General features: G+C 36.2%; 1 long non-coding RNA gene across 1 annotated transcript in view; it reads left to right on the top strand.

The window, feature by feature from the left end:
* The window catches only part of LOC116070567, a 79,740-nt gene that overhangs the window by 3,996 nt on the left and 49,447 nt on the right, over positions 1-26,297 (top strand). The gene's annotated exons all lie outside the window — the stretch shown is intronic.

The raw sequence follows: 26,297 nt of genomic DNA, 5'->3' as shown, positions 1-26,297 counted from the left end.
ATAGCAATCCCACTAAAATCTAGGACAAGACTGCTCAATCTCTTCCTATCTACTCAATATAGTACTTGAAGTTCTAGCTAGTGCAATAAGACAACAAGAGGAGATCAATGGGATATACACAGGAAAGGAAGAAGTCAAGGTATGATTGTGTACATAAGCGACCCTCAAAATTCTACAAGTGATAAACAGCTTCCACAAGGTGATGAGATGCAAAATTAACTCAAAGAAATCAGTAGCCCTCCTTCACACAAATGATTAAGATGCTGAGAAGGAAAGTAGGGAAATGATACCCTTCAGAATAGTCACAAAGAATACAAAGTATCTTGGTGTGATTCTAGCCAAACAAGTGAAAGATCTGCATGACAAGAAGTTCAAGTCTCTGAAGAAAGAAATCAAAGACCTCAGAAAATGCAAAGAACTCCCATGCTCAAGGATTGGTAGGGTTAACATAGTGAAAAAGGACATGTTAAGGAAAGCAGTCTACAAATTCAATGCAATTCCCATTAAAATTCCAACACAGTTGTTTATAGATCTTTAAAGAGCAATTTTCAACTTCTCATGGAAAAAACACAAACAATCCAAAAAACCCCAAAATCATAAGACAAACAAACAAGCAAAGCAGGATAGCCAATACAATTCTGAACAATAAAAGAACTTCTGGAGAAATCACCATTCCTGACATCATGAAATAATAATATAGAGCAATAGTAATGCAATCCACATGGTACTTGTACAAAAACAGACAGTTTGATAAGTACAAAAGACTAGAAGACCCAGAAATAAACCCAAACACCTATCGATTCTTGAATTTTAATAAAAAACACTGAAATAAACAATGGAAAAAGAAACCACCTTCAACAAAGTTAAACAATGCTGGTCTAACTTGATGTCTGCATGTAGAAAAATATAAATCATTTCTTATCTGTCACCTGCACAAAACTGAAGTGCAAGTGGATCAAAGTCCTCAACATAAAACAAGATACATTAAATCTAATAAAACGGAAATTAGGAAATAGCCTTGAAATCCTTGATATAAGAGGTAAATTATAGCCGGGCGGTGGTGGCGCACGCCTTTAATCCCAGCACTTAGGAGGCAGAGGCAGGCGGATTTCTGAGTTCGAGGCCAGCCTGGTCTCCAGAGTGAGTTCCAGGACAGCCAGGGCTATACAGAGAAACCCTGTCTCGAAAAAAACCAAAAAAAAAAAAAAAAAAAAAAAAAAAAAAAAAAAAAAAAAAAAAAAAAAAAAAAAAAAAAAAAAAAAAAAAAAAAGAGGTAAATTATAGAACAGAAGATTGATTGCTCAGGCTTTAAGATCAACAAAAATAATTAGATCTCATGAAACTGAAAAGCTTCTATAAGGAAAAGGACACTGTCAGTAAGACAAAATGGCAGCCTACAGATTGGGAAAGTATCTTAGCAATCCAATATCTGACCTAGGGTTAATACCCAAAATTTATAAAGAACTCAAGAAATTAGACAACCACACCCGAAGTAGGCCAATTTAAAAAGTAGGGTTGAGAGATGAATAGAGAATTATCAAATCTAAATTGAGAATAGCCAAGAAATACTTAATGTCCCATGTCCTTAGTCATCAGACAAATGCAAATCAAAACAAGTCTGAGAGTCCATCTTACTCAGGTCACAATGGTTAAGGTCACAAACTCAAGAGACAGCACATGCTGGCCAGAATGTGGAGCAAGGGGAATACTCCTCTATTTCTGGTATGAGTACAAACCTGTAAAATCACTTTAGTAATCAATTGGAAGGTTTCTCAGAAAACTGTGAATGCCTGGGTATATACCCAAAGTATACTCCACCATCCACAAAGACACTTGGTCAACTCTGTTCATAGCAACTTTCTTCATAATAGGATGTGCTGAATACTCTAGAGACTTGATGCTCCAGATTAAATGGAAATCCAGGGGTGTCACTCTCTCATATATGAAGGTTAGGGGTAATGAGAGGAAGAATTCTGGGAGAAAGGACAGGGAAGGGGGTAGCATTTGGGATGCATATGAAATAATTAATTCATAAAAATATATCTTATTAATTTTCTGCCATACTGAATTGTTTAAAACAACTTTGCCTTCAAATCTCAAAGTTTTTCTCCCCCTAAATGGCATTATTTGTGAGCATTTTCTTGGTACTTATTATTTGGCTTACAGCAAATTTATTTCGTTTTGCTTTTTTTTTTCTCCAATTTTTTTGTTCCCTTATTGAGTACTAACTTTATATACTTTGTTGACTTTCTTATTTAATTTAGCTGGCTGTATTCTCTTAGAATTCATTCAGGAAATTACATATTGTCTCTGTGAAAAACATAAATAATTTTGCTTTCAAATTCTTTGGGCTTCAATCTTATTTCTTCACATTGGAAGCCATTACTGCACAATTAGGCATTTTTTGAAGGACTTCTATTACTTTAGTATTTATTTATTTATTGTTGTCATCACAACTTGTGCCTCTGTGACTAAATAAGTATTTTGAGCTTAATATTCAAGTTTCCCCCACAGTGGAAGTGTTCACAATGGTTAGGAGGACTCTGTTGTAGTAGAGTTGAGATGTCATTGTTCTCAATTTGACTGGTACTCAAAGCCCAAGGCTGTATCTCCAGTATTCTTTGAAGTGTGAAAATCTATCTAAAATATAATCAGTATCAATTTATAGGCTGACTATGAGTACACTATAATTGCTAAATAACATATCATGACTTAAATGTCAATAATTTTACAAAAGCAACACTGACTATATGATGTGCTCTATGATACTTGCTACTGTGTATATAATTGGGAAGAATAAAGCAAAGCAAATAACACAGGTGATAAATGTATGACTGACTGAGAAAAAATGAGGAGGGAAACGCAAATTGAATAGGGGAACAACAAAACATCGGTGAGTCAATGATGCAGCTATGGGTAAAGGTTAAATCAAAAGAAGGAGGGATAGGAACCCAATGAGTAGTATGAATATCTAGTCTCAGGAATGTGAGACACTAAGACCGCAGATACTTGACTAGCATATGCTCTTTTAAAAAGCCCATAAAAGGAAAATGAAACCAAAATGTTAGGAGAATAAAAACAAGAAAAAACAAGAATGAAAAAAGATAGAGTTGGTCTACTGAATTCACATTGGATATTAAAGAGATATAAGCATAGGCACAATAAGCATAAACGGGAGAGGGTCTGATAGATTTACAGAGTTTGAAGGCAATCTTTCTTGATTGCTTCTTATCGACTCAGCAATCTTGCATTTCCTCCTAGGCCCCATGCTTGCTACAACCCTGTTGGTATTTTATGAGGTCAGGTCATAGCTCATCCTGTCAGCAGATATTTCTGTATACTTCAGATCTCAGGTGCATTACTCTTGTGAATCCAGTTGGCAATACTAGCCCTGACCATGAGCTGTCTCTCTAAAGCAAGCAAAACTCCAAACAGGTTCTTTCCACCTCAAAAGATTTTGCTCCTCCCTAGATTTCCATTTAGTCATAATTTTGATTCAGTTTCTTCCATATAATTTAGATATAGTGCCAAGGACCAGCATCGACTTGGAGATGGGTTCTGAGTACGGAGTATTTGTTCTCTAGAGCTCTCCAGACAGCTCAGCTTTTGGTAGAAAAGAATTCTAAATAAAGAACTGCTATCACTCTCTGCTGGCTCATCTCATGCAGAGCAAAAGCCAAATCTTTTATTTACATATCAACTCATTAATTTATTCCAGGTTTCCTCTTGACCATCCCACACTAATCAGCATCCCACAACCTTAGACCCTTAACTCTTAGGAAAAGGACAGCAAGTACTTTTTTTTTTTAACATTGCAAAAGAATTCAAAGATCTGCCTGCCTTTTTAAAACTTAGCTGGGTGGGACCTTGCCACTCTCTTTATCTCCTTCCTTAGTATCTTTCTGACAATCTGGCTCGTAGTGCAGCTGCCTCTGATCCTTTGGATCTGTGAAGTTCCTCATACAATTCATATTACCTCCTTATAACTTTTCATAGCTAAGAAATTGTATGTTTTTCAACTCATATTTTCAGAGTTCTTTCTCACAGCCTTAAGGAAGTGTCCTGAAGGTCACAGAATCCTACCATTTTGCTGAGACACTAGACATACCTCTCCCCCTGGGAGCTGACTCTGTTGTCTTTGTTTATCATGGAATCTGTCTTAGTTGGGTTTTTGCTTCTGTGAACAGACACCATGATCAAGGCAAATCTTAAAAAGGACAATATTTAATTGGGGCTGGCTTACGGGTTCAGAGGTTCAGTCCATTATCATCATTGTAGGAGTATGGCAGTGAAAGGCTGGAGAATCTAAGAATTTAAAATGAGGGCATTTAATAGAAATGTATGTATAATGTATAACCTTTACCTAAAAGGGGGCATGGAAAACCTCTGTAACAAGCCAAAAATGTGGAGTAGCCAGTTCCAGGAACTTGGCTAACTCAGCCTCAGGGCTCTGGTTCCTGAAACCTGCCCCTCCTGACTGATCCACAATGAGGCTGGAACTAGAAATGAAGGTCTACTGGCTTACGAGCCTCTCCACCCCGTCGAGTCAACCGGTAATGAAGATTACATTCCTAGAAGGAATATGTTCCCCTCCCTAACTGAATACCTTGGGTTGGGTCCCTCTGAAATTTTCCGCAGTTTTTATGTTATGTTTCCTTGGTAACCCTCTCCCCTCCCCTATGTGGTTTTTCCCTTAAAATACCCCTCACTTCTTGTGTTCGGGGTCAAACTCCTCTGGCCTGCATGGTCATAAGATCAACCCCAGTACCAGCCTATCCCAAATAAACCTCATGTGATTGCAGCAAGTTCGGTCTCTCGTGAGTTACTGGGTGGTTGCGTCATCCCAAGACATGAGTTTTGGGGGTTATTCAGCAGCATCTAGGCAGGAATGATGCAGGCAGAGCTGAGAGTTCTACATCTTCATCTGAAGGCTGTTAGTGGAAGACTGACAGCTAAGTGAGTGTCTTAAGGCCCACACCCATAGTGACACACCTACTCAAACAGGGCCACACCTTCTAATAGTGCCACTTCCTGGGCTGAGCATATACAGACCATAACAGTCATTAACCTTGGCAGAGAGGACATTTCTCAAAGGAAGAACATGAAAACATGTATACTATTATACATACAAGCCTTTGGCCCACACCAACTTTCAACATTCCTGGAGCACATGTTTTCCTGACTCTGTCCCAGGTATGGGAACTATAATCTATCACTTACATGATCAAGCAAGACTCAGCAATATGATCTGTTTTATAGGCTTTGTTATGTAGTTACTTTCTCTGATAGCCTCGAGACTGTAGCACACTGAGGATTTTTGTAAAATGATATTTAACCACTGTTCCATTTCAGTGTAAAGAAAGGAGATTTTGCCAGCATTTCTCCTTTCTCTGCTACTGTCAAAGACAACTTATGTTTCTCCTTAGTTTACATTGACTCTTTATTTTAAGTGTCTGTTATTGAAAGCACTGTGCTCTGAGTTTTCCAGGGCTCTCTTTCTTATGGGAGGGGAACCTCACCAGACTGTACAAATTTCTCCTGGATGGACACTGTAATTTTCCTTTTCTGTTTTTCAGAATGCCCTATTTTACTTAGATATCAGTCCTAGACAACCCACCTCTTCTGACTATTATTTAGTTTTCTTCAAGTTATTCCCTGGAGTTAGCAAACCAAGCCTGTATTTCATCTACCAACTTGGATCTTCTGTTGTTTTTGTGAGACAAAGTCCCAAAGCAATTTTAAAAGTGTGATGCTGACACAGAACAGCAAATTGACTCAAGCAACTCCTGTGGAGTATCCAGACACAGCATTACACTTGCTTGCTCACCTACATTATGGTTATGGAGAAAGGATATACATTTTGATAAATTACATTTGTTCAGCAATTTTGATTTGATATTGGAAACAAAGGAAACATGCCTCCTTATATAACACCTACAGACACAGACACACATACACACACAAAGCTGGTTGCATTTGACAATGTATATTTTTCTTTTAAAATAAAAAAAATTAATTCCATTCATGCTAAGTCCAAGCCTCTTATGCTTATGTAACTATATTTAAAATGATGATAATCCATTGTAAATGCCAATTATCCTGTAGTAGTTATGTTCTTATATTATTTGAAATTTTATATCTTTTCTCTTTCCATATTTGCCTTTCTATTGCTAGTCATCATCTTCCTCCTTCTTTTAAAGAAATAGGCTATAATCTTGTGAAAATTCTTAAGATAATTTTTTTTTATTTTTTACATTTTAATTTTCTTGCTATGTTTTAGCTCAAACTACTGAATTCAAACAATCTTCCTCCTAAAGGATGCTGAGAGCATGACACCACACCTAGTGAGTTATTTATTGTTTTTATCCTAAGAATATGTTATGTCCATGATAAAGAAACAACTTTTGAAACCCTGGGTTAAACAAGGATTGAGCCATAAAAAAGATGCACTGCACCAGGTGTGATGCTTCCCTTCCATAACTTGCATTTGGAAGAGGAAAATAAAAAGATTATAGACCTGAGGCCATCAAGAGCTACACAGTGAGGGTTTGTCTAAAAAAAAATGCTTCTTATTATGTGAGAAGATCAAAGTGACAATTTAATAGGCATGATTTATGACACAAGTACAGTTTATAAACTGGAGTCAAGCAAACATTGTTTATGAAATTCCAATACAGTTCAACTCTACATGTCCTGATGGTAAGGGAAGACCATCATTCATAACACACACACACACACACACACACACACACGCACACACACACTACAAGCACACATCACATACCACCTCTCCATACATGGGTAGGTTTCTATATCTTTTAGTGTACCGTACTTTTCACAAGCTTGTTTCTAATATGAAAAACAGAAAATCCTTTCATATAATCAAGCTGTGAATTACAGAGTCATACAAGCAGACAGTGCAGACTGTATACTGAAAAATGAGGGGCAGACACTATGTTAGACTCAATACTGAGCACTGCTCTCTACAGATGTCCCCATCTACACAGCAAGCATTATATGCACAAGGTCACATGTTGTAGCAAATAACTATGTCTGCAAAAGGAAGACTCACACAGCATTTAAGCTGCAGGTTATAGCCTTTTTAATCTACCATTTGGACTCTCCATTTTAGTAAATAAATCTGTTTTCTTTCTACATTTATTGTTTATAAAAGGTAAGTGAATTTTTTGCACACTTGTAAGGGGAATCATACCCGATATTTGAATATATGTACGTGTGTGCATGTATATAACAAACACATACTACTTATAGCAAGCATTTTTAAGTATATTTTTAAGACATATATAATGTTTATATACATATATAAAATACATAATGCAAGTATACCTATAATAGATACATCTACAGAATTGTAGAAGAGCAGATGTAAAACAAGTAGATGTTATATTCTAAACAATAAGTCAGCTAAAACAAAAATGTGAAGAGACCAAAGAAAAAACTTAAGCATGGTCAACATTTTGGATGGATTCTGACAGTATATGAAATGTAGAACAAAACAATATATGATTCTTGACCTTGCATGGCTCATAAGATTGTGTGGCTCATAAGATTCTGAGAATGCCAGATATAAATAACAGAACATCCAGGGATTCTGGGTGAGCCTTTTATATAGGAAAGATGTCTGCTTTAAGAATTTAGAAACAAGCACCAAAGCAAAACATGTGGAATATATGTTGACTTTTTCAATATTTCATCAATTCAATGAATGCATGTTAAATTGTAGTTGCATTAGGTGCCTCAAAAACAAAGACACAATTCTAGGAGAGAATGTTGACATGAATTGTACTACAAAATATTCACTAGACTTTAATGTAATTTTATGTCGTGGTCCAGCCTCAACACAGGATTGGAGTTCTCAATTGGAAGCAAGGATATCTGGAAGGAGCATAATAAATATACACAGACTACTTTTTTTTTTTTTTTTTAGTACAAGCTGACAGGCAATTTCTCAAGGCTTAAAGTTTCTCTCTCTTTTCTCTCATTCTCTGCTCTCTTTCTGTCTCGCTTGCTCTCAGCTTGAGGTTGCACACATTCTGCATTCTCCTGTGTACTCTGCTTTGGTCCTGTGTGCTTTTCTTTTCTCGAACTCTTACACTCCTACACAACACTCTCACACACACTCTTCACACACATCTTACACATACCAAATGCACTCTCCTTTCACTCAACACACACTCTCTATACACACCTCACATTTTCTTCTCACTCACTCTTCATATTTTCTTCTCACTCATTCTTCACATACTCTTCTCATGTTCTCTACATGTTCTTTCACTCATATGCTTTCTTACCTTTTACTTGCCCCAGTCATTAATTGATATTCCAAAAGCTGATAGAAAAAAGACATAGCATAATCATTGCCAAATCAAATTTAAAAGAATAACCACATCCCACAAAGAATTAAGAATTACACTTGTTCCCTGAAGATTCAAGCTTCCCTATTCCCAAGCCTGTAGACAAAATAATAATAATTGCAAACATCATTATTTAAACTTTAACTTTTGACTTACTATACTTCAGAGCTCAGAGCTCCGAGGTCAGGTACTTGAATTTTTTTTGTGAAGCTCTAATGATAAATGACATGAGCAAAACTGTCAGGCAGTGGCCAGAAAGAATCAAGCTAACCCTTAACTCAGTAGTTTCACAAGCTTTCTGCTTCTGTACATTTCACACAATGACTTTCCTAAGAGTCCTAGTGTTTAGACTTAGTTTTACTAGTATAAGATTTTACATATTCTATATTTGCTTATCCAGGAACACCTTTTATAAATGTTGTACAAACTTATTTCATAATTTCAATTGTTTATTTCATATATCAGGGTCCCAATGTTGTCTCTAATTCATTTGCTAATAATTTCTTCAAACTTTCTTTGCAAGTCAAGCATTAATCTGGAACTACCTTTGTTCAGTTATTACATTGTTTCCACGGTGAGAACACAGAGCATGCACCTGGGCCATTAAGATTGTGCTATGCTATGCCCTTACGCCTCAGTTTTTAATTGTTTAAGAAGCATTATATCAAGGAACATCTAGTTTCACAGAATTCACCAGAGCAGAAGGTGAAAGAAGTAAGAAAGTCAGATACAATAAAATAATTATGCACACTAAGGCCAACTGAAATGCCGTCATGTACAAATGCTATCTATACAGCAGTTGTCTGGGGCTATGGTTAGGAGAAATAAGAACTATTTTATTTTACAAGGTGCTGCTATGGGCTTATGAGATGTATACATCTTGGCCTACTGCAGGCAGTCATTGTATGCTGTCCCCTGCAATTTTAGGAAATGTTTTAAGAAGACGGCATAGTCTAGGGAAAAACCTGAAGAAAACACATGGTTCAGTTATGAGAGTTGCTGCTGGGATCCTAGCCTTATTTCTGTGCTTTCCATGTAACATCAACATTCATTGAAGAAGACTTCCTTGAAAATAATTCTGTCTCCAGTTGGCATATAATCTCCATTTTATTTTTTGACACAAGGTCTTAATATATAACACAGTTTGCTCTTGACAACACGGTCCTACTGCCTCAGCATACTAGACTCTGAAATTAAAGGTGCTGCCCACCATACACTTTCATCTTTAAGTTATCCTTTGGTTCATTTTGTATTATCAATTACCTTCTTTAAACACCAAGTTTCCAGATTTATAATTTTTTGGCATGTAACTTAGCTGGATTATGCATTTTATCTGTTAGTAATTTGTAAAGTGTTTGGGTTCTAAACTTTTTGCAAATGAATGTCCCTGGGATAGCAACCATACAAAATAAACAGTACAGAAAGGCCAATGCAGTACTTACTTAAATGTAATACATTTATAAATTATTGGTTTTGGGCCATAATTCTTGTTGAATATTTATTAGATATATTTATTTGTGATCATGTGTGTGTCCAGATGGTCTAGTAAACATGTGTGACAGAGTTATCACCTTCCACCACAGATTCCTGGGTATTAAGTCAGATCTTCAGGCTTGAAAGCAACTGTTACAACGTGCCGAGCTATCTTGCCAGCCCTTCAAGATCCCTTAAATTTGAAGATACATACTATATGATCAAATTACTATTTCCTAGAAAAACTAAAATTTAATATAATTTATTTGGGAAAAGAATAAATAATGAACACACAAACACACACACACAAATCTTTATACAGAACAAGCACACTATACTGGCTTGAATGGGAATGTCCCTAATACGCTATTGTATTTGAACCCTTCATACCTTCCCTGTCTCAGGGAAGTTATAGAACTTTCAGGAGAGAGTATAAACCTTGAGAAGAACTGTGAGGGTTTTTAGCCTCATCTCATTTGTGGTTCATTCTCCTAGGTTCATGAATATGAATGGAGATACAATTTCTCAGTTTCCTGCTCCAGCTGCCTGTTTTCATGCCTACTCTTCCATAATGAATGTTCCTTCTGGAACTGGAAATCTAAATAATCTTTTCCTTCTATAACTTGCGTTGGTCATGCTATTTATCACAGCACCAAAAAGCAACTAACAGACATTCTTACAGCAAATCAAGCTGAAATTTAACTGGAAAACTTCCTGCTGCTTAGTTTTCAAAGTGCCAAAGTGTATTATGCAGACTACTGGCTAGAAAAAATACGTACTGTATTGTACTCAAAAAACTATAATAGGAACCTATAAGACAAGATGGGCCTATGTGAACTGTAGTGGCAAAATAATAGTATAGGAAAACTGACCATCTTTAATTAGATTTGCGGACTGTTCCACAGACAGGAACCCATGCTTGCTGTGTCAGGCCTTGGCAAGAGCCATGTACCAGCAAGTCATAGGACTTATGCACAAAACTGCTATTGATGTTCAGCTACGTAGATTACTTTCTTCTCTATAAGTGTTGCTCTCAACTTTTATAAGAAGAGCCTGCCTTTTCAGTGAATATGGAAACTCATAACTGCCCAAAATGCTAAGAATAAATAACAGATGAGGACTTGCCCTAAATAACTCACTAACACTACCCCCTTATAAATCTTAGGAAATATTGCAGAATGGACTGAAATAAAGAGTGAGAAGATAGGGAAAGTGGAAACCCATTTTTTGGGCAGAATTTTGCCACTGTACTTAAGAAGTAACAATAGTTGTGATTACTCACATTAGATCTTCCCAAGACACCCTTCCCATTGTCTGCATGAATAGAGGTCCTCATATGGGATCCTACTTCTTCCTGTTGAGCTACAGGATGACGGACTCAAGGAGAGGCATGTGGATGGAGGGACACTGTGTTCATAACCATCTGTACATTCACTGGGTTCTAATGACCAATCCTAGTTTCTTATCACTATGCATAATTTGTCCCATTTTAAAACCAATCTTGGGAATTCTCTTTATCTTAGATAGAAGAGGTTTGCCAAGCTTGTGGGTCAGGTTAGTATCTGAGCGATAAAGAATATGTATGAGACCATGAAAGGCAGCCTGGTTTTTGATTGAGCTAGGTTTGAAACCCCAGTGACCCTGCAGGGGATAACCCTGCAATAGACAATAGACGTTTTGCCACACTCCTGGACACCAGGGCTCCTGACACGACGCAGTCGCTCTTCTTAGGTCTGTGATCATCAATCATGTAAGGGCAATGCCCCAAGCCCCTCCACAGATAGAAAACATGACCACAGGTCACACAGCCTCAAGACAGATCTCCATTTTAATGAGGTACCTAAAGGTCTGAAGGGCTTAGCCAATTAAGCTCCCCTTCACAAACACTCCTCCTCACAAAGGTTATTTAACCTCAGGCCCATCTGAGAAAGTGGATTTTACCCATCAACATCCTGAAATGACAATAAATGTCTTAAAGCCATGAACTGTCTCTTTTCATCGGCATCCACCATGGGGAACAAAGGAGCAGGTCTTTATCTAAAGAACTGGCCACCTAGTCTGCAGAAAGTCTCTCAGTGCTCCCAGCCATGGTCTCTACCAAGCCCAGCTGCCCCGCTGAGCAAGCCAAGGACTCTCTCATCCCTGAGGGACCCAACTGGAGCTCCCCTTTTTCCCCTTCTGCCCCTGGGTAGATACAGCCCTAGGGCCCCAGCTCCTTTCTCAGCTCTTCCAAGGTATCCAGTGGCATCTGAGGTGCCCAAGAGTTTGAGAACCTGACGTCCCTGTCCTCTGTGCACAGCTGGAAAACCCTGAGCCAACATCAGCATTCTCTGGGGACCTCAGACTGTGCTCCCCTATCTCCTGCGACTTCTCATAGCCCAACAAACGCCTGGTACGTGGGTGGAGAAAGCACAGTCAAAACTCCATGAGCGGCGGCCCTATCCTTGCGTGGAAAAGGGACACACTTTAACCCACATATATGTGGGCCTTTTCTCCATGCTGTGAAAGGCAAATGCTTTTCTCTATATAGTCACAGAAGATGCATTGGAAGTGATTTTTTTTTAAATTTTTTTAATGTCTTCACTGAGATTGTTTGGAATCTGCATCAGTGAGAGAACAGGGCCAATCAACGTCATTTAAAACACTGAGACTACACAGCGATTTGTAGACATGTGTGAGTGTTCTGTAACACCACACCTGATAATCAATCCTGGAACCCCATTTCCCAAAATCTCTTGAGGCCTACGACATTGAACTCTTCATTGTTTCTGATCCCACTTCCTCTTAATGTCAGCATACTTGCTGCACAGGACATAAGCACAACAAAAGGAAGATAAACAGTCAAATTTCAAGGTTACACTCAGATCTAAAATAGGAATTTAAAAAATTACATTTACACTGATCTCTAGTTTTTTAAAATCAAAGAACAATTCATTTCTCCCAGTAAATAGAGTATATAAACTTCCCAAACTTCATAAAAGAAAACTCCTCCTAAACTAGACACCCAAGTCTTGAAGAGCTCCAGTAGGTTGGTTTTTTGTTTGTTTGTTTGTTTTTGATGCTAGTTACTTTAAGACCTTAGTTGAGTAAAACTATCTTTTCAATTACAATTTTTCTACATGCATATAATAGAATAGAACTGAAAAGTTGTCTCTTTCAAGAGTTTGTGAAGATCAGAAATGTTTTACAGTATTTTTTCTGCTTACCCACAGGCATATATTTTTATTGAATATTGAATATTACTTAAAATACTCAAAGTCAATTTAAATGTATTTGTTATTGAAAATAGAGTCGTCTGTCATGTGATACATTCTAACCATAGTTTTTTTCTCTCTTCACTCATCTAAGATACTCCCCTCTCTCAGATTCACTTATGCTTCATTTGTCTCAGAAAAGAACGGGCCTCCAAGAGACAACAGCCAATCATTACAAAACAAGATACAAAAAGAAAAGATTAAAGCCCTAATATCAAGGCTGGATAATGCAACTCATCAGGCATAAAAGATTCTTAGGGATAGGCAACAAAGTCAGAGACACACACTCTTCTACTCTTAAAAAATATTCACAAAGACACCAAGCTCAGAGCCATGACATATACACAGAGAACCTGGTATAGACCCTTGTAGGCCCAGTGTTTCTCTTTTCAGGCTCTGTGAGCAAATATGAGCCCTATTTAGTTTACTCAGTGAGCCATGTTCTCCTGGTGTCCTTCATCTCCTCTGACTCCTACAATTTCTCTCCCCTCTTCTACAGAGTTCCTCATTCGCTCTCTCACAGGTTTATGGGCCAGGCCAAGCAAATCACAGGGTGATGAGTGGGGGTAGGGAAAGAAGAAATACAATTCTAGCTTATAAACTGCTGAGTTTTTTATTTTATGAGAACTATAGATACAACCCAGGGGCGAGAGGCAAACAAAGCAAGACACCATGGCCTTAATTTTGTTTCTTGTTTAGAAGAGCAGTTTATCTCTCAATTCATGTGTAAGTATGAATACTGAGTGGTGCTTTGGCTATAGTCTGCTGAGTTATGGATATTTAAGAATACAGAGCTTTGCATATTGGTTGTACAGACATCATTGCCTTTTGTGAATTTGGAAGAAACATCATTGCTAAGCAATTATGCATAAACTCTAAATTAATTGGAAATTTTTCAATTCAAACATAAATAATTATGATATTTCTGTGCTAATTAATCCCTACACAAGAGGTGATCTTACATAATTGTGTTTTAGGAGACAATGTTTTCTTTTCTCTGCTGAAAACTTAATAAACAGCTTTTTACTTTTGTTCCTCTCTTAGGGCACATGCACCAAATGATAATGCCTTTTCACAAATTATTTGGCAGCTGGTGGGAAAATATTTAAATCCATTAAATTAAGAAACCATTTGCCAAGCCCACTCCACCCTGAATTACACCATAAAACTTGGAGTAACAGTTCATAAAGCAGAGTTCTGCACACAATTAGATTCAGAATTTGAGGCCTTAACTCCACGTAAACAATTTTTTTTTCATTTTGGTTTCACAATAGGAATCTATTGCTATGGGGGAAATGCGCCTACATTAAAACTGCAAATAGATTTTTGATGAAGTAAAGTTACCTGTAACCTGGAGAAAACCTGATGCTTTACTAAAGACAATGTTGAGCTGACAAATATGAAATATATGTGAAAAATTAAATTAAGAGGACTGCCATTAGGAGAGGAAGTTTGTCACAGACACAAAGATGAAATATGTATCATTAATTTTATAGAAACTAAGTTAAGGACAAAGATGAAAGGATTATTCTTTTTTATAAAACCTAATGATACAAATAAATCATTATTTTTAATACTTAAAGTGATAAGCATGTTAAGTTTGACTTTGACAGGCAAAGACAGGGTAGTATGCTTGTCCTCAGAATTTCAGTGACACATAAAGACAAACAAAAGGAAAATTACTGTTGCAAAAATGCAGAAAGAGGTTGCACTGTGACAATGAGATTATACCAGCTTGTGGGTCCTAGATAGAGTTTCAGCTGTGCCTTTAGTATGACCACAGGCATTTAGTAGCCTAGAAAAGACTGGTCAATACTGCTGCAGGCAGAAGCTAATGAACTCTGAAAGACTATCAGAATCTATTCTTGGACATGTCTACTCTGCTCATGTGTTCTCTATCTTCTTTCTCAGATAGCTTCTAGCCTATCTAAATATCTAATCCAGAATCCCATTTTGTTCCTACTGCCCCTGTCCTTCTTAGAGCACTGGTATAGAGCTAACTAAACCTATGCAATAAATGAAAAGGCATTAAGTAGTTATAAATAAACATAAAATCAACAGATATTCTCAGGCCTATCAAATAAATAGATAGCAAATCGATCTTGCAAGATCTGGAGTAGACTTAAATTTGGAAAATGAGGGTTTAGGTCTGCTTAGCTGAAAAATCCAGAAACACAGCTCTCTGGGGACCTACATGAGAAACTCAAAATATTTGAACAGTGTATTTGGAATAGAGAGATCAAGGAAATCTATGACCATGTCAGGAGGCCCTTATACATTTATAGTTTTAATAACCAGTCTTTTTTTCATATTTATCTCCCAATAAATGTCTCAGCACATTACCTGGGCCTGATGAAGCCAGGTGAAGGTAATAGTAACCGTAATGAAGTATGACCTACTTGTTCCTCATAACAATTTGTTCTCCAAAGTAATGCACTTGCTTAAAAGTAATTTATCTGTGGAAACTCCAGCCAAACTGGCCTAGAAATTCAGCAACATGACCCAAGATAGAGTGAGGGGTTGGACACATTACTGCAGACACTTGGAGGATGCTCAGGGTTTTGAGGTGCAGGCCCACCAAAGGGGTAGAGAGTAAAGATGAGAAGGAAGAATGTCATCATGCAACTAAGTCTTTCTATACAAAGGTCCAAGAAATCATAACATAAATGAAGGATTTCAATGCTTTTCTTCTCTTTCAAATTGATGATGTAAGGAACCCCAGAGGCAAATCAGGGAATGACAACAGCATCAGAGGAATGTGAATTGAAATATATTTAATACATAATAAACACAGCATATTTTCAAAAGAGATAAATAATTTTTTGAAAATAACTAGAGCAGGGACTGTCTTATGATACTATTATGCAATCAATGCACCCATGTTGGCACTTCATAGATACAAAGGAAAGAGACAATTTGAGGAAGCACAAAAACAAATAAGAGGCCAAAGTGCAAGAATATCAGTGAAACCAGAACTCATACACAAATCTTAAAGTTAGAAAAGATTATATATACTTAAAGCATCAAACATTAAAATTGTTAACATAGAGCTAATTCACTTTAATTATTCTGCTAAGTGAGAAAACTTTTAGGTACTTACTGCACCTAAGATATTCAGAGGGAATCAACTTGCAATCAAATATGGAAGGAACAGAATGAATTAAAGATCCATACTATTTCAGAAATGCCACAGAAATCAAATTCATTATACACAGTGCCTCTTCAGTATCTAGAAAGACAGAGAAACACAGAAATACAGTGAAGATTAGTTACCTGTAGAAAGGAGAGAAAAAAAGTCTAAAATCGATGAGTGATAAGAAGATTTAAGTGGCAATTTAGATGAAAAACTGTAGGTTGAGTATGGATCAGCAGAAGATACAATAATCTTGAGAGGCCATGCTGTGGGGCCTTTTACTAGTGGGATTATATTAAGCTGTCATGATAAAACCTAGACAAAAATCCATCTGTGCTTTGAGCTGTGTGAAGGAACAGTGGTTGTAAGAAACACTCATGGAGCATTGTCCACCTCAAAGGACTACAATGTAACGTGGAAATAGTACACCAGAGCCTTCACTAACTCAGAAGAATATCAATTAGACAATCCTAACATACTCTGTGATGTTTGGTGTAAAGGTGGGGGTAGAGGGAGAAGAAGAAGGAAATGAAATCTCTGGCATTTGCAGTTACAGCAAAGTTTTAACCTGGTCCAGCTTCTAGGTCAATTATCATAAGATATTTTGATAAAAGCTTAATTAACTTAGTTGCTAATCAGCTATTATTAATCTGCCTTCAGTATAAAACTGCAAGACTTGCTAAAAAGGCTTATGATGTGGAGAGAGAAAGAATTGTGTGAAGAGATAAAATTGTTGTTATCAAGAGATTCAGATAGAGCAAAGGAACTGAAAATGTCAGATTAAGATTTCAAAAGGACTGTAATTACTATAGCAAAAGTCCTGATAAAAATGTAAATTTCATGCAGGAACACATGATAATGGGTGAACAGAGACAGAGAAACTAAAGAGTCCAGCATACTGGAATAAAAATGGCACTGAAGAGAACAAAATAATTGTCAGAGTGGCTATAGCTGAGGAAAGACTTAGTGTCTCTGAACACAGCTGTAGAAATTTCCAAAACTGATGTACATGGATTAAAAAAAAAAAAAAAAGATTAAAGCACTCTTAATTTGAGATCAATGGAGAAGGAGTGGAACGAAGAGAGACAAGTAGTACCAAGGGTGGTGGATTATTCGAGGATTCATATTTTTTTAAATTTAACTAAAATTATATGTAATACATTTAACCATACATAATACATATAAGACAATATATAACTATATTTAAAATACATGAAAATATTAAATTCAAGGCCTAGCTGAGAAATCTAAGTTGTGTCTCAAATTTAAGTAAAAATGGGCTGAGGTGACTCAGGTCAGAACACTCATCCTAGTGTGAGGGGGGATAGTAGAGAGGGGGAGAGCTTTATAAACTAGTAAAAATGATTTCCAAAATAAGTATCTCAGACAGAATTTTTGATAACATGTCCATAGATGGGCCAATGAAATGATTTAACAGTAAACATGCTGGCGCCAAGGTTGCTGACATGAAAGCAATTCCTGAAATCCACATGCTGGAAACAGAGAACTAAGTCCAGTAAGTTGTTCTTTGACATCCACTTGGGTGTTATGATAGCTCCAGCATACCCATGTGTATAAATACACATGTGCACATACACATACATGCTTGCCCGCTCACAATAAGTATAAAAAGATAATCAATTTTTATTTAAAAAATTGCGAAGATATATCAGATATTAGCAATTTGAAGCACAGGCCACAGAAAAGAAAGGAAAAGAACAGAGGTCAAATAAAAAAGCCTAAAATTTAGACCTAACTGGTTGCCACTCAGAAATTACAAAAACAAAAACAAAAACACAATGAAATACTGCTATGATATTTAATAATGCCTGAATTTTAGATGCTGACCATCAAGTGCTAGGAAAGTTGCAGAGAAAGTAGACCCCTGATTCTTCCGATGAGCCTAAAAATTGTTACAGCCAAGTTGAAAGGCACTTTTGCCTTTCAACACAAAGGTGGTATAACCTAGTAACCAAGCTACCAGATACTTATCAAATACATTTCAACACTTATTCCAGACCAAATCCTACACATACAATTTTGTAATGGTTTTATCTTTTCTTTTTAAAATATTTTAGATCTATGAATATGGGTGTTACCCCTACATATGTCCATGTACCTTGTGTATGTCTGATGCTCTCAGAGGCCAGAAGAGAGTATTGGATCCCTCGGAACTAGAGCTACAGGTGTTCATGAACCTCCATGTGGGGTACTGGAAAATGAAACCAGGTTTTCTGGAAAAGCATCCAGTGAACTTTAATCACTAAGCCACCTCTCCAGATCTTCTCTATTCTTTTGAGCTTCCAGTGGAAGCATCATCTTTCTCCGTGAGAATAAACAGCCTACTTAAGTTTCTGAAATCTTTTCAACACCCATTATCAATTAAACTTGGGGCTGTTGTAGTCCACTAATAGCAGATAATTCACCTGCAACATGATTTGATAAATCCTTAGGTAATGACAGACATTCTCAGAATTTCCAACCCAGGAATTAGTGGCACTTGGCCAGCTTTTGTAATGGTTTTATGATTGCTAAAACCTGAAAGCAAACAAGATATCCGCAAGCTTTGCATAGCTAGGTAATTATGCTATGCTTATGTAAAATACTATTATTTAGAAGTGAAAAATGAGCTATCAAGTCTTAAACATTAGTGACTAAATATTCAAACAATATTTCTATGGGAAAAATGGAAAGCATGAACTTTATGCTCACTATAGATGCGGTATAAAGGGAAGAACAATTCAGAAAGATTAAAAATCTGAGGTTCTTAGAAGTAGACTAGAGTGGTAAATCAGTAGATAATAACACATTTTGGCAGTGGAAGGAACATTATAATTTTTATTAATTTACATTTCCAATGTCCCCTTTCATGGTCCCCCCTCCATTAGCCCTCTGTCCTCTCCCTATTCCCCTTCACCTCTAAGGATGCTGTCCTACCCACACACCCACCTCTCCCTTCTAGTATCTACCTTTTTTGTAGCATCAAGCCTCCACAGGACTGAGTGCATCACATCCCATAGAGACCAGACAAGACAGTCTCTGCTACATACGTAGTAGGGGCCATGGACCAGCCCATGTATGTTCTTTGTTTGGTGGCTTAGTCCCTTGGAGCTCTGGGTGGTCCAGTTAGTTGATATTGCTGGTCTTCCTAAGGGGTTGCAATCCCCTTCAGAAACTTCAGTCCTTCCCTTATCTCATTTTCTATGACATTTGTTCTAATGCACTTAGAACAAAATATATTCCTAATATGCCATTTTAAAGAAAATATTTAAAGCTTTAGAATCACAGGATGGACTCCAGAGTGGGAGAGAAATTAAAACATCTTACTTTCTTATAAATGTGGTAAATAATATTACTAGTAAATGTAGAAGAATATCACTGGCCAGAATAATTAGGATACTGATATAGTCTATAACATATAGGCTAGAATATATTTAATGGAGGATTCTTAAAAAACTAAAACATATCAATGACAAATTTAACACTAACATTAGAGGGTCATATTTTTTATATATATCTCTGATAAGAAGTATTAAGGACACATTCATGCAGGAACAGTATTTAAACACTGATATAAGCCTCCTAGTAGAGAAAGAGTTAAAATATCTGAGTAGCAAGGTTTTAAAATTTGAAATCTCTTAGAAACTTACATAGCTTAAAGAGGACTAGTGTGGTATAGAACTAAAAAGATGGTGCTATGTCAATGAGACAATAAAACAAAATTGGAATCCAAGGAGAAAATAAGAAATCTAAATAGATAGAAGAATTTACCTAACTTTTGAAATCCACATAAGATGGTAATGGGAAAACACATGGTTTGTGGATGATAGAAATGCTGGTAGATTTACTGAGTAATGCATGATCCATCTGTACTGGTTGGTTTTGTGTATCAACTTGACACAGGCTGGAGTTATCACAGAGAAGGGAGCTTCAATTGGGGAAGTGCCTCCATGAGATCCAGTTGTGGGGTATTTTCTTAATTAGTGATCAAGGGGGTAGGACCCCTATGGATGGTGCCATCCCTGGCCTGGAAGTCTTGGGTTCTATAAGAAAGCAGGCTGAGCAAGCCAGGGGAAGCAAGCAAGTAAGGAACATCTCTCCATGACCTCTGCGTCAGCTCCTGCTTTCTGACCTGCTTGAATTCCAGTCTTGACTTCCTCTGGTGATCAACAGCAATGTGGAAGTGTAAGCTGAATAAACCCTTTCTTCCCCAACTTGCTTCTTGGTCATGATGTTTGTGCAGGTATAGAAACCCTGACTAAGACACCATCTCATAGCAATTATCAGCTCTGGGTATATGCAAACATGAATATCTCCATTCTAGTAATTTTCTACTTAGATATCACATTGAATGTGATTCCTTCTTTTAATATTTCATGTTACCTAAAACTTTTAAAATTTTAATGTATTCTTAGAATGACATATATATATGTCATATATATATATATATGACATATATATATATATATATATATATATATATATATATCTTGATCATGTCAATTGCTCATTCCCCACCTCCAATTTATCATTAGACACTCCAGTCTCAACTCCATCTTAGTTTCATGAACTCATAGCTATCTTACTCTAACTAACACAGCCAGTTTTAAAATAAAGCACATTACATGTACAACTTAGCTATTCAAGAGGCTCAAAGGTTTCACATATGGATTACATTGAGTATTATTTTTTTTATCTGGTAGTTTTTATGAAAGCTAGCTAATACAGGTAAAGTTTCTAACTCAGAGCTAGCTTGATTTTTGTTATGTGACTCAAGTATGTATTGTATTCAGCAATCTTGTCTGACAGTCACGTCCTAATGGATAACAAAGAGCAATGAAAATAGTTTATAATGTCTGTGTATCTTTATGACCTCACTGGCCAACAACTCTAAAATAAGCAACCCATTTCTGGCACTGAGCATTTTATAAGGTATCTAGGAGGCTCATCACTCTTGTGATATAGGGTAATTTGATTCTAAATTATATTCATGCATTATAACCTACTTAATTAATACCACTTCTACTTTGTTTTTCTTTTTCATTTCTTTAGGTAAAATTTTATATATTTGTTTTCAGTATTCAATTTACTATACCAACATTAAAGCCCATAGATTGTTTCTTTCCTTAATTTATCTGGGACCCACAATTTTTAGCATGCACTGAATCCATGATTATTGAACTTAAGCATTTTTGAAATATATTTTGCAGGTATATTATATGTGAGAGTAGGAAAATACATTCTTTGAAATCTTAGGAAACTACCTAAATATAAATCAAAAATAGGATGCATAATTATCTCCTGTTTTACAATATGAAAGACAACTTTAAATAGCAAACTATCAATAACTTGTGAATTTCAGAAGTTTTCTGAAAGTCTAGAAGACTTTGCTTATTTATTTTGACAAGGAAGATATTTGTGGAAATAAAAAAATACTTTATAGGTAATCTCACTCAATTTTAGAAATTGCAGTATGTATTCTCAGAATTTACTGCTGAGTTATTTTTGTAGTGACTAATTAAAAATTCAGTTCATCCAGAGATGGTCATTTCAATCTGTAATCCCAGAACTCAGAAGGATGAGGCAGTAGAACTATAATAGTTTAAATCTCAACTGGGCTGCATAGAGTATGAGTCCCTGGATAGCCTGGGATAAAGTATAAGATCCTATTTCAAAAATCACTATAATGGCTTGACAATGGTTTAACAAGACTGATGATGCTGGGTCCAATGAAAATATGAAGGGAGAGATGGAGAAAACTTAATCCACAAATTGTCCTTGGACATTTACATATATGCCATGGAACACAATATAATTGCCCATACGTACATATACAAACATACACATATACACACAGAGACAAACACTTACATACACAGATAGTACTAGTAAAATGGATTTGTATATATTATATGTTTGCATATGGGCCTGATGTTTTTTCAGTCAGAAAAAGAAGTGATAAATTGTGAAATGATTAAAACTGGAAAAATATTTGTGTTAGCAGTTACTGGTGTGACATAATGTGCTTTCACAAAAAAAAAAAAAAAATTATGAAGTCTCAATAACCTAAGAACAGTTTACTTAACAGTCTGAATCTCACAAAACTAATTCTAGTAAATGTGTTTAGTAATTTTCATTCATGAAATATTTTAATATTTAAAATTCACATTTCTTTACCTGTTTTGTTTTTATATAACTGAATTTATATAGAGAGTCAAAACTAAAATTACTTATCAATGATCACAAATTAGAAAGAGACTAAAGAAAATTCAGCTAAATTCTAGAACTAACGATTCAATTTATAAATACTGATTGCAATGTCAATAAGGGGGTAATTTACAGGTTTCATGGAAAACAATCCATGCATATTGTTCTATGGAGATTTTGAGACTATAAAAATTGACAAGTGATGTATTACACAAATCAAAATACATGGAAAAGAAAAATGAGAACCCTTCTCATACCTTGAATTAATTTATGCTTCTGTGATTTTCCTACAGTGAACTTCAAAAGATCAGACTTCAACTTTAAACCAAAATATCTTAGTTACTATGTCAAGAATCATTCCTATGTTCTAACAGGATGAGTTTATATTGAGTTGAATTTAAATTCATTACATTGTTACTCAAGACATGTCTGATTTAAAACGAAAGGCAAAGAACACTTGTCATTATTGTCTTATAATATGTGACATGATGAAGATTGATTGTTCTTAAGTTCTCCTCAGTTCTGAATTTACCTAGAAATCTCTCAGTTCCTTAGACTGTGGAGAGCGGTAGAGCTGGAGAGGCATTTGCCTTGATAAGATGGCGCCTACATCTGCTGTCGACTCCTGGTAAACAGAGTGAAAAGGCGCCAAGTCACAGCCCATCCCCGGGCGTCACATGGGGTGATGAGCAAACAGCAATCATGGGCGGACATGCCGCGCTGTGGTGTATATAAGCAGTGCCTATTATTGGCTCGGGGTCTTCCTCTTCATGATGCAATAAATGCTTGCTGTAGAAGGATCCTAGTGTCTGCGTGTCTTCTTGCTGGCGAGACGACTGCGTGGGCTACACTTAGACTTCATAATTTGCCTGTATTTTTAGTTTATTAATAGCTTTAATGCATCAAAAGCCATCTATTTCTGAGTGTTTTGAACTATAAGATTCTCTGACTGATCATATGGCTTCAATTTACTCTTCCCTTTATGTCATTTAGGTTTCATTGACAACCATCCCTTCAGACTGTGCCCTCTGTGTATTCTGAACTCATACAAGAATACTGTTGTTTATTCATTCATATATTAGAGGTCTAGGTTCAGTAATATAATTGTCTCCTATGTTAATGCTTTTGAAAGCCCTCATCCTCATATCCGCAAGATCTGTCATGGAGAGTAATTGAGCAGAATCTTAATTTTCTTAGGTTGGGGATGTTCTGGGGTGACTGTGCTTTTAAGCTAGTCCATTTTAGCCAGTTCTGAGGGTGCACTTGACAACACTTTGCCCAATTCCAATTGTCTTATTAAAATTCATCTCTTCACAGATATTCCAAGTAGTCTTTACTCCTTTCATATCAATAATCTACCTCATCCTTTTATGGTTCATATTAGTAAGGAATAAAGTCTACTTTGGGGCATTATGAATACCACAAAGCAAAGGGAAATAATAAGTAATGCTATCTGACCAGATGTGTACAAGAACCATCCAACAAACCAGAGTGGTAGACAGATACTTAATCCTCAAAATAAAGAATAGGATGTAATGTTGATATGTTCAATTAACTCCTGTTGAGAATATAAGGACATCCTTATAAATATGTGTAAGTACTAATATATATATAATATAATATAATATAATATAATATAATATAATATAATATAATATAATATAATATAATAAAGAATAAGAAGGGAAAGAAATATATTAGGGCCAAAATAAATCAAGTTTATCCTGTTTCGCCCAAGGTATTTTTGTAATTATAATAATCTACATGGAACTGAGCAAAATACCTAAGGCAACTTTCTTCCTGATTTGATCTAATAAAAAAATTAATAGTATCACTTCAGTTCTATTCTTTGTAAATAGACTTTAAAATGCTACAAATAAGAGGCAAATCCACAATTGAAATTATATATAAGTACATATCAAAATCAATTGGAAGTAAACAGACATGACATAAACATTTAGATTTTAACAAATACATCTAGAAGATCATGAAAATCAAATCAAATGAAAGAATCATTATCAAGCATTTGATCATAAGGATGATAAAATACATTATATAAATATGTGAAGCTTTGTTATTTTGTAAATCAAATTTTCTTACACATGTAACCTATCCTGCTAAATACTTGGATGACCTAGGTCTTAACTTCTCATAAATTATTTCTAAACAACTCTGGCAAAAATATTTACTTCTCATTTTTTTCTCAGAATTGAGTTTTTAAACATAACAAAAAACCATTAGCTCCAAACAGAAACCTTAACCAAAATGTCCAACCCTTTAGAGATAAAACCTGGAGAGATCACATGCAGTTGATCACTGCAGTTGATCACATGCAGTGGAGACATGGGGTCACCAACCTACCTTCAAAATTTTTACACAGAATTGTTCCTGCCTAAAATATTGAGGTATAAAAATGGAGCAGAGATTGAAGGATAGGCCCTCTAGTGACTGGCCCAACTTGGGATCCATCCCAAAGTCAGGCACCAAACCCTTGCACTATTACTAATACCATGTTGTGCTTGCAGGCAGGAGCCTATGATGGCTGTCTTCTGAGAATCTCAACCAGCAGCTGACTGAGACAGATGCAGATATTTATAGGCAGCCATTGGACTGTGGTAAGGGATGGGTATGGGAGACCTAGTTGAAGAATTGAAGGAGCTGAAGGGGTGGAAACCCCATAGGAAGACCAACAGTATCAACAAACATAGACACTTGCTTGCTCCCAGAGACTAAGTCTCCAAACAAAGGGCATACATGTGTTAGTCTGAGGTTTGTGGCACATAGGTAGCATAGGATTATCTTGTCTGGCGTCAGTGGGAGAGGATGTAGCTAATCCTATAGAGATTTGATGGCTCAGAAAATGAGGATGAAGAAGGTAGGTTGAGGTATGGGTGAGTGGGTAAGGAGGTAGGTGAATGGAAGGGTAGAAGCACCCTCTCATAAGACAAGGAGAGGGGGATAGGGTGAAAAATTCTTGGCTTGGTGACCAGTAAGGGGGCAACATTTGGAATGGAAATACATAAAACATTTTTGTTTTAAAAAGAAAATACAACAATGAGGCCCTCAGTTTAATCTTTGTAACTACATGAATAAAGGAATAGAGTAAATATGTAAAGTGAAATTGAAATTAGAGACCTGTTCTAAAAGGCATCCATTTTCTAGAGATTGAGAGGAAAATTAGGAACTGGAAACATAATAGTGACCATAATCCTTGACAAAGAACTGTATTTAAAATTTATGAATAAACAAAAGATGCAATGAGGCACTTCAGCTAAAAGGAAAAAACAAATAAGCTAATGGTCAAAACAGTATTCTCATACTGGAAACTATTTAAAGCACCAATGTAAACCATAATCCAATGTCAACTAAATCATAAAAGAAAGATATAAACTAACTAGTACGCTCAGAGCTACCAGGGACTAAACCATGAACCAAAGAGTACACATGGTGGACTCATGGCTCCAGCTCCATATGTAGCAGAGAATGGCCAAGTCAGTCATCAATGGGAGGAGAGGCCCTTGGTCCTGTGGAGGTTCTATGCCACAGTGTAGGGGAATGCCAGAGCCAGGAATTAGGAGAGGGTGGGTGTAGAGAAACAGAGTCTCACTCTTTGAATCTAATCTGACTCTGGATTCAGTCAGTAGCTTAGGCTGGGCTTAAACATCCAACCCTATAGTCCACTTCCCCAACTAATAGGATTACAAACCTAATTCATTCTTTTTTTTTTAATGTACATTTTTTATTAGATATTTTCTTTATTTACATGTATCTGCAGCAATGTCTTCCCTTTCATTTATAGTTTTGTTAATTTGGGTCTTCTTTCTTGGCTAATTTGGCCAAGGGTTAGTCATTCTT

This window comes from Mastomys coucha, unplaced genomic scaffold (assembly GCF_008632895.1).
Source record: "Mastomys coucha isolate ucsf_1 unplaced genomic scaffold, UCSF_Mcou_1 pScaffold22, whole genome shotgun sequence".
Taxonomy (NCBI): Eukaryota; Metazoa; Chordata; class Mammalia; order Rodentia; family Muridae; genus Mastomys; species Mastomys coucha.
Note: the sequence above shows the minus strand (reverse complement) of the source record. Positions and strands in the feature narration are given on the sequence as shown.